Source organism: Girardinichthys multiradiatus, chromosome 8, assembly GCF_021462225.1.
Source record: "Girardinichthys multiradiatus isolate DD_20200921_A chromosome 8, DD_fGirMul_XY1, whole genome shotgun sequence".
Lineage (NCBI taxonomy): Eukaryota > Metazoa > Chordata > Actinopteri > Cyprinodontiformes > Goodeidae > Girardinichthys > Girardinichthys multiradiatus.
In genome coordinates, this window is record NC_061801.1 from 6,404,266 (window position 1) to 6,417,855 (window position 13,590).

The window sequence follows — 13,590 nt, forward strand, 5'->3', positions numbered from 1 at the left end:
AAATGATAGCAAAGGACAAAATAAAACAAAAACCCTCGATATGTTAAATAAAAAGAACCCCCTCCACACAGCATGAGGTGGTAAAAGTCAATGAGTACAAATGTGTTTTTAAATTAAACTTAAAAACCTTCGCAGTTGGAACCTGTCTGATGGGTAGAGGCCGTTTATTCCAGGGGCTACAACTTTACACTCTTGATCACTGCTGTGAACCAGCCTGGACCTTGCTACATCTAAAACAGGTGATCATTAGATCCTAAGGCTCCCACAGAGTCGGGCATACTTCACTCCGCAGACATCCGAGCTTACTCAAGGTGGACTCAAAGCTGATGTCTGCTGGACACCTCCAAGAAAAGCTCAGTTTTTATGCCTGCATACGTGGTGTCACGCAATAAACTGCTGGAAAAAAGTCTCCACATCACGAGGACATGCAGTTTCACTGGCACTCTGTGTGCCGCACTGACAGGCATGTTCAGTCCTATGACTACTTCATCCGTAGTCTGGTTTTAAGGTCTTATATAGGCTACCATCTTTTGTTCTGTTTTTCGTTTTCTAATGTTACAAGGCAAATTAGCTCTTCCTCCTTGTCCGATGGCGCCATGGCAGAAAGTGTGGGAAATGTACGAATTCATCACAAGAAATGTAGGAAATTGGTACGCTTGGCTATGAAACCTCAAGCATCCACAGACCAGAGCGCAGAGTCCAGGCTGCTCACAGTATGCCTGACTCTGTGGGAGCCTTTAGTGTTCATAAGGCTGCAGGAGGCCAGACAGGCCAGACATATACCCGGGAGCCTGTTTGTTTAGTGCCTTATAAGTCAACAATAAAACTTTAAAATAAATTCTAAAATGCTAGGGAAATATGTTCACACCTTTTTAGTTTGTGTCCGAGGACAAGATGCAGCATTCCAGACCAACTACAGTCTTGGGAGGCATGCCTGACTAAGTTCAATTCAGTTTATTTATATTGCGCCAATTCACAACACATGTTGTCTCAAGGTACTTCACAAAAGTCAGGTACATACATTCCAATTGATCCTAACCATTGAACAGTGCAGTCAGATTCAGTTATTTATTCAAATTGGATAAAAAGTTTTTCTATCTAAGGAAACCCAGCAGATTGCATCGAGTCAGAGATTTGTAGCATTCCCTCCTCCTGGATGAGCATGTAGAGACAGTGGACAGTCACTGGTGTTGACTTTGCAGCAATCCCTCATACTGAGCATGCATGTAGCGACAGTGGAGAGGAAAAACTCCTTTTAACAGAAAGAAACCTCCAGCAGAAAAAGAACCAGGCTCAGTGTGTGTGGCCATCTGCCACAACTGACTGGGGGTTTGAGAGAACAGAGCAAAGACACAAAAAGAACACAGAAGCACTGATCCAGGAGTACTTTCTATGGGAAGGAAAAGTAAATGTTAGTGGATGTAGCTCCTTTAGTCGTTTCATCTAGAAAGAAAGAACAGATAAACTTTGAGCCAGTTTTCAAGGATAGGGTCTGAAAGAGAGCACATATAATTAGTTATAGTAAAAGCTCAGTCAATTGCTATATCTAGCAGAGAGAAAGGGTTAAACACTGAAAGACAGGGCCAAGTGGATCATCTGTAGAAGGTGAGCATTAAGTTGTTGCCAGCAGAAGCTTGGACGATGCCCCTCTCCAGAAAGGTGTCACAAGTAGACACACTCAGGCCAGGTATAACTTCTAGGAAGAGAAAAGAGAAAGAACAAAGTTAAAAACTGAAATAACAGCAAATAATCCAGAATTGGAGAGTAGTGTGAGAATGTAGCGAAGAGGGTGAAAGTGGTCATTATGTCCTCCAGCAGCCTAAGCCTATAGCAGCATAACTCAGTTAGGCCTGAGTTAAAATGATCCAGTTGGGATGTAATACAAGTATGGATCACCGTTCCAAATTTTTAAAAGATAAAAAGGATTTCCCATTCATGTTTTTCAACTGTGGGAGGAAGCTGGAGTACCCAGAGAAAAACCATGTATGCATAGATGAACATGTAAACTCCATGCAGAAAGACCCCAGGCTGGAAGTCGAACCCAGGACCTTCTCGCTGCAAGGGGCTACCAACTGTGCAGCCAGAGTCAGATATAAGCACAAATAATATTCTTTGCAGATTTGTTATAGGAAAGAAATATCATAAATGGGCCTAAAATTTTAAAGGATAGAGAAGTCAGAGTTAGTTTTTTAAAGTATACAGTACAGACCAAAAGTTTGGACACACCTTCTCATTCAAAGAGTTTTCTTTATTTTCATGACTATGAATATTGTAGCTTCACACTGATGGCATCAAAACTATGAATTAACGCATGTGGAATTATATACTGAACAAAAAAGTGTGAAACAACTGAAAATATGTCTTATATTCTAAGTTCTTCAAAGTAGCCACCTTTTGCTTTGATTACTGCTCCGCACACTCTTGGCATTCTGTTGATGAGCTTCAAGAGGTAGTCACCTGAAATGGTTTTCCAACAGTCTTGAAGGAGTTCCCAGAGATGCTTAGCACTTGTAGGGACTTTTGCCTTCACTCTGCGGTCCAGCTCACCCCAAACCATCTCGATTGAGTTCAGGTCGGGTGACTGTGGAGGCCAGGTCATCTGGCGCAGCACCTCATCACTCTCCTTCTTGGTCAAATAGCCCTTACACAGCCTGGAGGTGTGTTTGGGGTCACTGTCCTGTTGAAAAATAAATGATGGTCCAACTAAACACAAACCGGATGGAATAGCATGCCGCTGCAAGATGCTGTGGTAGCCTTGCTGGTTCAGTATGCCTTCAATTTTGAATAAATCCCCAACAGTGTCACCAGCAAAGCACCCCCACACATCACACCTCCTCCATTCTTCACGGTGGGAACCAGGCATGTAGAGTCCATCCATTCACCTCTTCTGTGCCGCACATGACGCGAAGAAAGCCTTCATCCTCACCAACAGGCCACTGCATTCTCCTCCGGCATCTTCAGTGCCCACTTGGCTAAGGTAGGACAGGAGCTTAGTAGGGAGTATGCTGGAACTCCTGACAGGAATGGTGGAAGGATGGTTTTTTTTGGTATCCAAGATTGCATTTTCCAGGTTTATGACTAGAAGATCCTATGGCCAGGAGTATTTGACATATACATGAAGAGAGTTAACATTTTTTTTTTAAAACAAAAGTAAAAGAGACAACAAAAACACACAGAGACTGCACAGGGTGAGAGGTCAGGCTGCACACATTGGCCCCATCTTGACTACTGTGCTACTTGTGAAAATGGTCATTCCTTCCATTTATGGAAAATATCGTTACATTGAAAGATGGTTTGAGTATACACAAACTAAGCAATACCTGTCACATCTCCTCAATCCAGGGCAATGCAGAAGATTCAAGTTGTAGCTCAGAGATGTGCCACCAATCCATGTTACACAGATATAGATGCTGGCAGCATACCTGCAGGTGTAAACAATCCGTCCTGTTATTCTCAGAATGAACAGTAGGGACAAAGGAGAAAATTAAACCAGAGTTGCATTAGTAGAAAAAAGTATGTGCTGCTGTTGTTCTTTGCTCTAAAATGCACCTGGCTAATGGCTATGTTATCCTGCAGATTATTTACAGTAACTTTGTTCAGTCTTATTATTTAGCTAATAAACAACCCATCATTCTCGGTCAATTCTCATTAACCTTAGAGATCAGAGATTAGGAGCATGCTGTAAATGCCACCTCTGTGACACCTCCTCCGAGGGACCTCATGCTGTTTATTTACATAAGGAATATCAATGGTCAGTTAAAATTATAAATAAATCCCAAACATAAAGCTGTCAAATAAAATGAATTTACTTGCTCAACACCTACAAAATAGCCCTCTGATTGTACATAATACCCAAAATTACAACAAATGACTCACAAAGTACCATTCTTGGTTGCGCAGCCAGAGGGATTATCTTCCCCTTATTGTAGCTAATCTACGGTGCACGGCATCCTCTCAAGTGTCCTGTCAGAAGTATTTTTGTTGCCTTCATCGCTCACTGTCAAGTTTCCATTTAAATTCTGGTGGTATTGTCAGTTACTGCTACTATAAAACTCTTCCTCGCTATCTTGACCACAGGAAGCCATCATGATGGTATGTTTAGCTCTGATGTGTTTACTTGACTATACTGCCCCGTGCCTTGGCAACCTCAGGTGCTAATTAGGGGTTTAGCTATTTCCATATTTATTTTATAGTTTTGTTGTTTTTTTTAGAAACTGGTGCACTACCTATTTAGATTACTCTACCTCACAGTCACTACTGGCAGCTCCATTCTCATTCTGATGAGAAATGTCATGGCATTTTGATATCATAATATCTTGTGCAAACAGATCATGTTACACCCCCATTGTAATATTCCTCAGTAGGGAATGAGTAACGCTAAGCTGCACATTTGTGGCTCCCTCAGTTGGTTTAGTTGAAATCCCTATAGTCGTTATCATGAGCTATGTGGGAATGAGGACAAAACAAATGAGGGAATCTCTGGGAAACTATAAAATGTTTTCTGTCTTAGAGAGTTGTCTGAGTTGAATGTGCCACCAGAGAGGGCACCAGAAATATTTTCTTGCTGCTCCCAATCCAGAAAGAAATTCCAAACTGGAATCTCTTTGTATTTTCTGTCTGATTGGCACACAAACTGGCCCTGACAGGTCATCTTGTCAAAGTCCTTCAAAGCACATTGGCACAATCAAGTGTGTCAGCTGTTGAATCGTTTAAAAGGTTAATATTTCAGTTCTCTTTGCCTTCAAAGCTTACACTAAGCCACCACTCTGCACCGCTATCTATCTGACTTTGATACGAGGACAGAGCTAAAGTAGCTCTGTGGATGCTTTCGACAAACAGTGTCTGTGTGTGTGATAATCCACAGCGCTCAGAGAGACACTGATAGCTGCGCCTGTCACGCTGTCGAGTCGGTGTGTTTGTACCTCCACTCAAGCAGCTCTGATAGAGCCACAGAGCCGAAACGAGCAGGGTGGAATAAAGACAGGATGTATCATTTTCTGTTGGTTGGCCTCTGCCTGGGCTTTGGTGTTCAATGTATGAGGCATGCTGTGTTCTCCTGGCCAGTCCACGGTTTGATTGATTGATTCCTGTCAAAGGGAGTGCAGGATTCTAACAAAAGCAAAGCCCTGCTGAGCACTTAAAAATTTCTGGTCCAAATGTTTCGCAGTATGGATGAATATTAAGTGTGAGAAGATAAATGAGGCCATCATTCAATTCTGAATCCTCACTGTAGGTTGATGGCTGCCAGTTAGGTTCTATGTGGAACGTTGTTCATGACAAATTAAGAAACTGTTGCAGTTACATAGAATACAGCAAAAACATTTTGCTTGCGTCTGACAGTTGCTCTTTAGAAAATCTGAAATATGTGGCACTCTGTTGTTTGCTCCATTGCTCTGAGTGCAAACTGAAATCAGCGAGTCCGATTCTGGGAAATAGGAGGAAAGCCGGGGGTTTAAATCAAAGTTGTCCATGTTGTTATACTTTTTTCAGTGATTTCCCTTAATCCTTCGAAAGGTTACAGCTAAGCCCAAGTCATTCAACGAAGAAATTGGTGTAAACAGGTATAATAAAACATTACTATAATAAAACATTCTCAAATCATCTCACTCATATATATATATATATATATATATATATATATATATATATACATATATGTGTGTGTGTGTATCCGTGTGTGTGTGTGTGTATGTGTGTGTGTGTGTGTGTGTGCAGTAGATGACTCTGTCTTTAATTAATATTACCTTGGTATTACAGGATGAAGGTAACAACTAGTCCAAATCAGATTTCTACCATCTTGAAACAACTTGAATGTCAATGACATTTATGACATCTAAGCAATTTATGTGAATGGTACTTTATGAACCTTTAAACTCCTTTAAACTATCATCATGTTTGCATTTGTACACAAAGGCATCATTGACCCTAAATGTACAACCAGTGCTATGATGGAACAGTTTAGATCAAACATATTAATGTGTTAAAATGGCCCAGTCAAATTCCAGATCTAAATCCAACTGAGAACCTGTTTAAAGACTTAAAAACTAATGTTCACAGAAGCTCTCCATCCCATCTGACTGAGCTTGAGCTATTTTACTGCTGTAACTGTGTGAAATGTGGTCCTTCAAATTAGCAACATTATTTGGAACATATTTTGTAAACCAATTAACATTTTCTTTCCATTTTAGAGTCTTTTGTCTAACTGAGAACAACTAATCTTCAGTGTGGGGAAATTCTCTTAAAATATCTGAATAGAAACATACCTGAAGCTTTCCAGGTAAATATGTAAGAACAATGATGCCATTTTGCATTTAAAGAAGCCACAGTGTCTCCTGGATTTACCTAATGAAGCTATATTTTTCTGGTTTTACTTTTGGATAAATAAGCATGCAGTCATGAGTATTACAGCTTTGTCAGCAGGTGCATATTGGAGAGAAGGTGGGGTGGTTTGACTTCTATACTGTAAACGTCCCTCTATCACCATTTTGGCATGCATTAGGCGTATTTCTGATTTATTACATCTCCGTGAAAGCAAATCCTTTCAAAACACATGTGTCATGGAGTGACATTTTGGACTTGTTGGTTTATTTTGTAATTTTGATTCTCCTTATGGCTCTTTGTTTATTTCTTAAGTTATTGTTTCTATGTTCCCCTCTAGTTTCTCTGTTTACTTTAGTTCATAGTTATTCTAGTTCTTTATTTCCTCCTCTGATTTATTCTCTTGCTTAGTTTGTGTTTTCTGTTTCAGTCCTTTCACCCATCCTCAGCCTTTGTATTTGTTTCACCTGTTCCTTGTCACACCTGTTCCCTGTTTCTTTGATTACCTGCCTTTTGTTCCCCTCTCTGTGCTCTGTGTATATTAGTTGTTCTGTTTGTTTAGTTCGTCGCTGGTTCCTTGTTTCTATGTCGGTGATGTCTATGCTTCGTTTATGCTACGTTTCTATGCTACGTTTCTATGTCTATGCTTTGTTCATGCTTCGTTTATGCTACGCTTTGGATACCTATGCTTCGTTTGGACTATGCTATGCCTTGCTATGAGTACCTGCAGGTTTGCGCAAGTTTTGATCTAGTCCTTGTTTCATCCCTGCAGTGTGTTTTGTTACCTTTTGGACTTTTTTGAATAAACAAGGAAGTAACTATGATGCGGCTACCGAGCTCTTGTCTGCGCTTTGGTCCGACCCACAGTCCTTCCCCGACATTAGGAACCAGCCAAAAAGAGGACCAAGCAGAACCAGAGATGATTACCTTGTTTGAGTACTTCCGACGTGCCGCGGAGAAGAGCGCACGTCAGGATCAGGAGGAGAGAGAGCAGCGGTCACCGTTTTGGGGCACAAGACTGGCTAGGCCTCTTCTGGGTACCGGTCCGCTGCGTCACAGACCCTCTCCTCATCCCCGGAGTAAGTCACTAGCTCCAGTCTACTTTTCCTCCTCGTTTTTGGAGCCAGAGTTGCCTGCAGCGCACTCTCCCAGTTCGGAGCCTGCCCCATCTCGTCGGAGATGTCGCCGGCGCCGCAAGCAGTCCGCAGCAGCAGCAGCGCCTGAGCTCGTCACGTCCACTGCTGCAGCAACAGTAGCGCCTGAGCTCTTCACGTCTGCAGTAGCAGCAACGCCTGAGCTCTTCACGTCCGCAGCAGCAGCAACGCCTGAGCTCTTCACGTCCGCAGCAGCAGCAACGCCTGAGCTCGTCACGTCCGCAGCAGCAGCAACGCCTGAGCTCGTCACGTCCGCAGCAGCAGCAACGCCTGAGCTCGTCACGTCCGCAGCAGCAGCAACGCCTGAGCTCGTCACGTCCGCAGCAGCAGCAACGCCTGAGCTCGTCATGTCCGCAGCAGCAGCAACGCCTGAGCTCGTCACGTCCGCAGCAGCAGCAACGCCTGAGCTCGTCACGTCCGCAGCAGCAGCAACGCCTGAGCTCGTCACGTCCGCAGCAGCAGCAACGCCTGAGCTCGCCACGTCCGCAGCAGTAGCAGCAGCAGTAGCAGCACCTGAGCTCGTCATGCCCTCTGCTGGTCTCCGGTCGTCGGTGCGACCTCCTGCTCCGCCATGGGTTCAGGCCGGGTTGCAGGAGATCAAGAAGGAACTTATGAAGTCACGTTGCCTAGAGTGTGTTCCTCACTTGATTAGCAATCCTCAGGATCTGGTTGACGTGCACACTCTTACTAGATGAGTTTCTTGCAGAGGGATGGCTAGACGCTCCAGCTCCACTCTCCGCTGGAGGTCCCTTCGATCCTCTTCTCGTGGCCGTTAAGGCAGCCATGCCTCTGGACTCACAGCATGCAGCTAAGCCTACAGAGCCTCAGCCGGCCGCCGCCGGGTCTACAGAGCCTCAGCCGGCCGCCGCCGGGTCTACAGAGCCTCAGCCGGCCGCCGCCGGGTCTACAGAGCCTCAGCCGGCCGCCGCCGGGTCTACAGAGCCTCAGCCGGCCGCCGCCGGGTCTACAGAGCCTCAGCCGGCCACCGCCGGGTCTACAGAGCCTCAGCCGGCCGCCGCCGGGTCTACAGAGCCTCAACCGGTCGCCGCCGGATCTACAGAGCCTCAGCCGGTCGCCGCCGGATCTACAGAGCCTCGTCAGGACACGGAGGAGCCCGTGGGCGGGCTGCCTCCATTCCCACACCATGCTTCGGTGGAGCCCATGGATGGGCTGTCTCCAAGACCTGGTCCTGAGCACCTGCTCAGTTTCCTCTGGGGTGTGTTACTGGAGATACGGACTGACTTTTTGACTTTGATTGACACATCAGAGCCTGACTCTTTGCCTGACTCTTTGCCTGACTCGTTGCCGCCTGGGTCCAAGTTGGACGCCAGGGCCAAGTCTTCAGGGTTTCTGCCTGGGTCCAAGTTGGACGCCAGGGCCAAGTCTTCAGGGTTTCTGCCTGGGTCCAAGTTGGACGCCAGGGCCAAGTCTTCAGGGTTTCTGCCTGGGTCCAAGTTGGACGCCAGGGCCAAGTCTTCAGGGTTTCTGCCTGGGTCCAAGTTGGACGCCAGGGCCAAGTCTCTGAGGATCTCGCCACGTCATACACTGCCTGACTCCTCGCTTCGTGGGTTTGCCTGGCATCTCCGCTGTCGGACTCCAGGCAGCCTGCATCCTCGCCGCAGACCTCCGAGACATCGGCTCCTTCATCGCTGGCTACTTCGTCACTACCGGCCTCCGGATCATCAACCACTTCGCTGGCTACTTTGTCGCAGCTCTCCGGATTATCAGCCTCCTGGATTTTGTTATGCGCCCCTGGAGATTATGGACTTTGGTTTTGTTGTTTTTGTTTATTGGGAGTTATTTTTGTTTTGGACTCTGGCCCTCCTCCCAAGGCCCCCTCCGCCCACTCTGGTTTGGTGGTTTGTGTTTTGGACTCTTGCCTTCCTTCCAGGGCCCCCTCCGCCCGCCCTGGTTGGGTTGTTTTGAAATTTTGTTTTAGTCTCCAAGTGGTCGTCTGGAATCCGACCTTGAGGAGGGGGTTATGTCATGGAGTGACATTTTGGACTTGTTGGTTTATTTTGTAATTTTGATTCTCCTTATGGCTCTTTGTTTATTTCTTAAGTTATTGTTTCTATGTTCCCCTCTAGTTTCTCTGTTTACTTTAGTTCATAGTTATTCTAGTTCTTTATTTCCTCCTCTGATTTATTCTCTTGCTTAGTTTGTGTTTTCTGTTTCAGTCCTTTCACCCATCCTCAGCCTTTGTATTTGTTTCACCTGTTCCTTGTCACACCTGTTCCCTGTTTCTTTGATTACCTGCCTTTTGTTCCCCTCTCTGTGCTCTGTGTATATTAGTTGTTCTGTTTGTTTAGTTCGTCGCTGGTTCCTTGTTTCTATGTCGGTGATGTCTATGCTTCGTTTATGCTACGTTTCTATGCTACGTTTCTATGTCTAAGCTTTGTTCATGCTTCGTTTATGCTACGCTTTGGATACCTATGCTTCGTTTGGACTATGCTATGCCTTGCTATGAGTACCTGCAGGTTTGCGCAAGTTTTGATCTAGTCCTTGTTTCATCCCTGCAGTGTGTTTTGTTACCTTTTGGACTTTTTTGAATAAACAAGGAAGTAACTATGATGCGGCTACCGAGCTCTTGTCTGCGCTTTGGTCCGACCCACAGTCCTTCCCCGACAACATGACTTTTAAATAACTTTAAGATAGACAACAAATGCGCTAAACAATTTTCAAGACTCTGTGCTTAACAAAGACTGGGATGAATCTTATGTTTGATCTTGACATCTACACAGTGAGATGTTGATTGGAGTGGATATTTGAGTTTGCTGAGTGTAACGTCGGCAAAGTAGTTCATGTTTTCTGTGACTTTAAAGCAAGTCAGTCAACCCCGGGGTTGGCTGGTTAGTCCTGATTTACTTTCAAGAGTTTCTGAAGGGCCCCTGTTAGATGTGTTTCTGCCACAGAGGAAATAAATTTATAACATCAGAAAACAAGGTCATCCAGTCCCTCGATGTGTTTACAGCTGAAATGAAGCAGGGAGAAAATCTGTCACAGATGATGAGCTCAAAAAGATGAAAATATTAAATGTCAAAGGAATTGATTCTGAGCTCTGAAGAACCTGACAGGATAAACAGTGTGTTAGAGTCAGAAAGAAGAGCCACTAATGTGTTCTGTAGTATTTTAGTTTCCAGTCAAATGGCAGAAAAGCCTTAGAAAAACTGCAGGATTTTTCAGTGGAAAGGGCTTTCTCTCAGAAGCTTTCCCTGTAGGAAAACTCAAGTTATTTTTATTTCACAGTAAACTAAAAGTAAATATCTGTATCTCGCTACATCATCATCATCTTTATTCATAAAGCACTTTAACACCAGCCACAGCTGAAACAAAGTGCTGAACATCAAAAGCAATAAAATAACTATAAGGGATAAAATAGGAAAACTAAACACACAATAATAACTTGCTACAAAACACAATAAAACAATGCAAAAACAGGTAAAAACAATACCAGTACAAAATTAAGTGAAATCCAATCTCAGTGGGTTGTAAGGCCAGTGAGTAAAAGTAAGTTTTTAAACGAGCCCCAATAGTAAGGGCCCTGTCTCCTCTAAACTTCCACTTTAAGGTGGGAACAACAGGAGCAACTGATCAGCAGACTAAGGGACCAATTGGGGGGTGTAACAGTGGAGAAGCTCTACCAAGCAGGGCGGGGCCAAGTTATTTGAGACCTTAAAAACAAACAGATGGATTTTAAAATGAACTCTAAAATACACTGGGAGCCAATGAAGAGCATGGCATAAAGCACACCCTCAGTCAGTTCAAGTGTTATATTGTATATGAAATCTGATCTTTACCAGTACCGCATAATCAAGCTATGTCAAAGAGCTTTAGAGTTCTTCAACCAATCATCAAACCAGTCTTAGTCGCCTAATCTATTGAAATAAATCAGTCTTATTGTCTAAAAATCAAACACATGAATTTTTGAACTTTCCATTGAGAAACATCCTTTACATAAAATAAAGCACGAGGCGATTTTAAATTTTTTTTAAAGATTAGCATTTTGTTGGAATTACCATTGTAACTGAATATTATAAAAATATTAAATGAGACCTAGTAAGGAACGTTATTATCAACCAAATAATATAACGATTAACTTAAATAAAAGAACAAAATAAACAACATGAAATTCAAACCTAACACAAAGTACGATCCATTATTAATTCACACACTAAAATGTTAAAAGAAAGGGACATTTTTTGAATAATATCTAAACCAATTAAAGATCTAATGTTCATCAAGAGTTTGATTTCTCAGGACCCTAAAAAAATGGGTTTTATAGCCAAATTCTAAGCTCAATGTTCTAGTTGATTTTGGGAGGGGAAAAGCTCTGATCCTTTTAACTTTTAACACTAGAATCAGCCCAAGAGAACTAATTTATTTTGGCAGATTGGAGCTGTTCATTTTTCTGTCATGTGGTTCCCCCACTAATGTCAGTCTTCCCAGGAGAATGATTGGGTTCTGCTCCAACAGTGGTTCTGTCGCCCTGAGATCCTTCCGAGATTAGTCAGTTCTGGCACAGGCATTAGATGTTTGGAGATTCTCATTAATGGAACCAAATTGGATATGAAGGAAAAAGTTACTAAGTGATGTTGACCGCATGTCTAATAAACTAAAGCTTGGACTTTAGCTCACCAAGACTAGGCTTCTGGGTGAGGAGATATCATAAGGGACTGCTTACCCAATCAGAGGTGGATTGGGATAAAGGGAGTGCATTATCCCATTACTCAGCCAAAAAAAGTGGGTTTTATTCTATCCAAGCAATGTTGCCCTTTGTAAAATCATAGAAGTTAAGCAAATGTCTTTTTTGTAATAGTTAATTTGTCAAGTACGTGGTGAGGTGGTGAACCAGAATGTAGATGAGCAGGAAGCAGCATAGTGTGGTGAGTAAAAGATTTAATAAATAAAACTCACTTCAGCAGGTGGTGGCAGAAACAGGCATGGATAGGCAGGCAGAACAGGCTTGGCATGAACAAAACGATAATCGAGTGAATCATGAAACTGACATTTTTCCGTGAGGAATGAACAGAATGAGGTTGTATATGTATAGTGAGACAAAAGTCAAAAACAAAAGCTGATTGACATGGTGTAGGTGGGCCGAATAAAGCTGACTGCTTAACGGAAACAGAAAGTGAAAAAAAGCATGGCAGGAAATATACTACCCAGACATAATCAAACCTAAGAAACATAGCAATAACAGAGCATAATCCAGAAAGCAATATGAACAGAATACAACAATCGGAAGAAACCAAAACATAGTCTCACCTCTAAAACAATAAACAGAAGCAGGTTCCAAAACTGTGAGAAAAATAAGAGGAAAAACCCACAACCAAAAACCAAACACCCCTAAATCATAACATCATTTGAACAATACCATATTGATTCTAACACTAAAATTGTTTTTCATCAGACTGTCACTGTACCTGAATATACCTAACACATTCTTTTTTGGTGCTTGAGCTTCACATGCAAAGACCATTGTTGAGGAACACGTGTCCATGACCCATCATTGCCTGCAGTGTAAAAGAAAAAATCCTATATGCAATAAATGCATATGTTATAGATGTTGCAATAAAATGTATGAGAATTGACCTGTTTTAAGATGGCAGAAATCTGCATTGGTGCTTCTTTGACTAGGTGTTGTTTCTAAACCATTATCAAAGTAAAGAAATACAAGTGCTCAAAATTGTAATCTCTTTAAATAAAACTGGCACTTGATTAAACCAATCTGATAAAGGTCTGTGAACGTAGTACCAGCTAAACTGATGCCTTATTAAATTGTGTCAAGAGGTTTAAACTATTTAAAAAAAAAAAACAACATTTTGTTTTCTTTTTTATTGTCAGGCCCTTCCACACCACACCATACCACAACATTAGAACTCAACCAGAACATAGATGTTCTTAGCTGGGTCTTCTCAGGTGCATGAAGCCCCAGGACTCTACCTGTTATAAGCGATGTCCCTGACTGTTTTAAGCATCCACAAAGGTTCTGTGATAAGATTGTTGGAAATCATTAATGTTGTGGCAGCACTTCAAAAGTCAGGAATGGTACCATCCATCTATTTTCTACACCCACTTCTGCCAAGCAGGATCGCGGGGGAGCTGTTGTCTATTTCAA

The 13,590-nt window shown here is 42.9% G+C and overlaps 1 protein-coding gene across 6 annotated transcripts in view; it reads left to right on the forward strand.

Moving 5' to 3' along the window:
• LOC124872261 (seizure 6-like protein) overlaps nt 1-13,590 on the forward strand; it is a 147,900-nt gene that overhangs the window by 15,966 nt on the left and 118,344 nt on the right. The window lies entirely within an intron of this gene.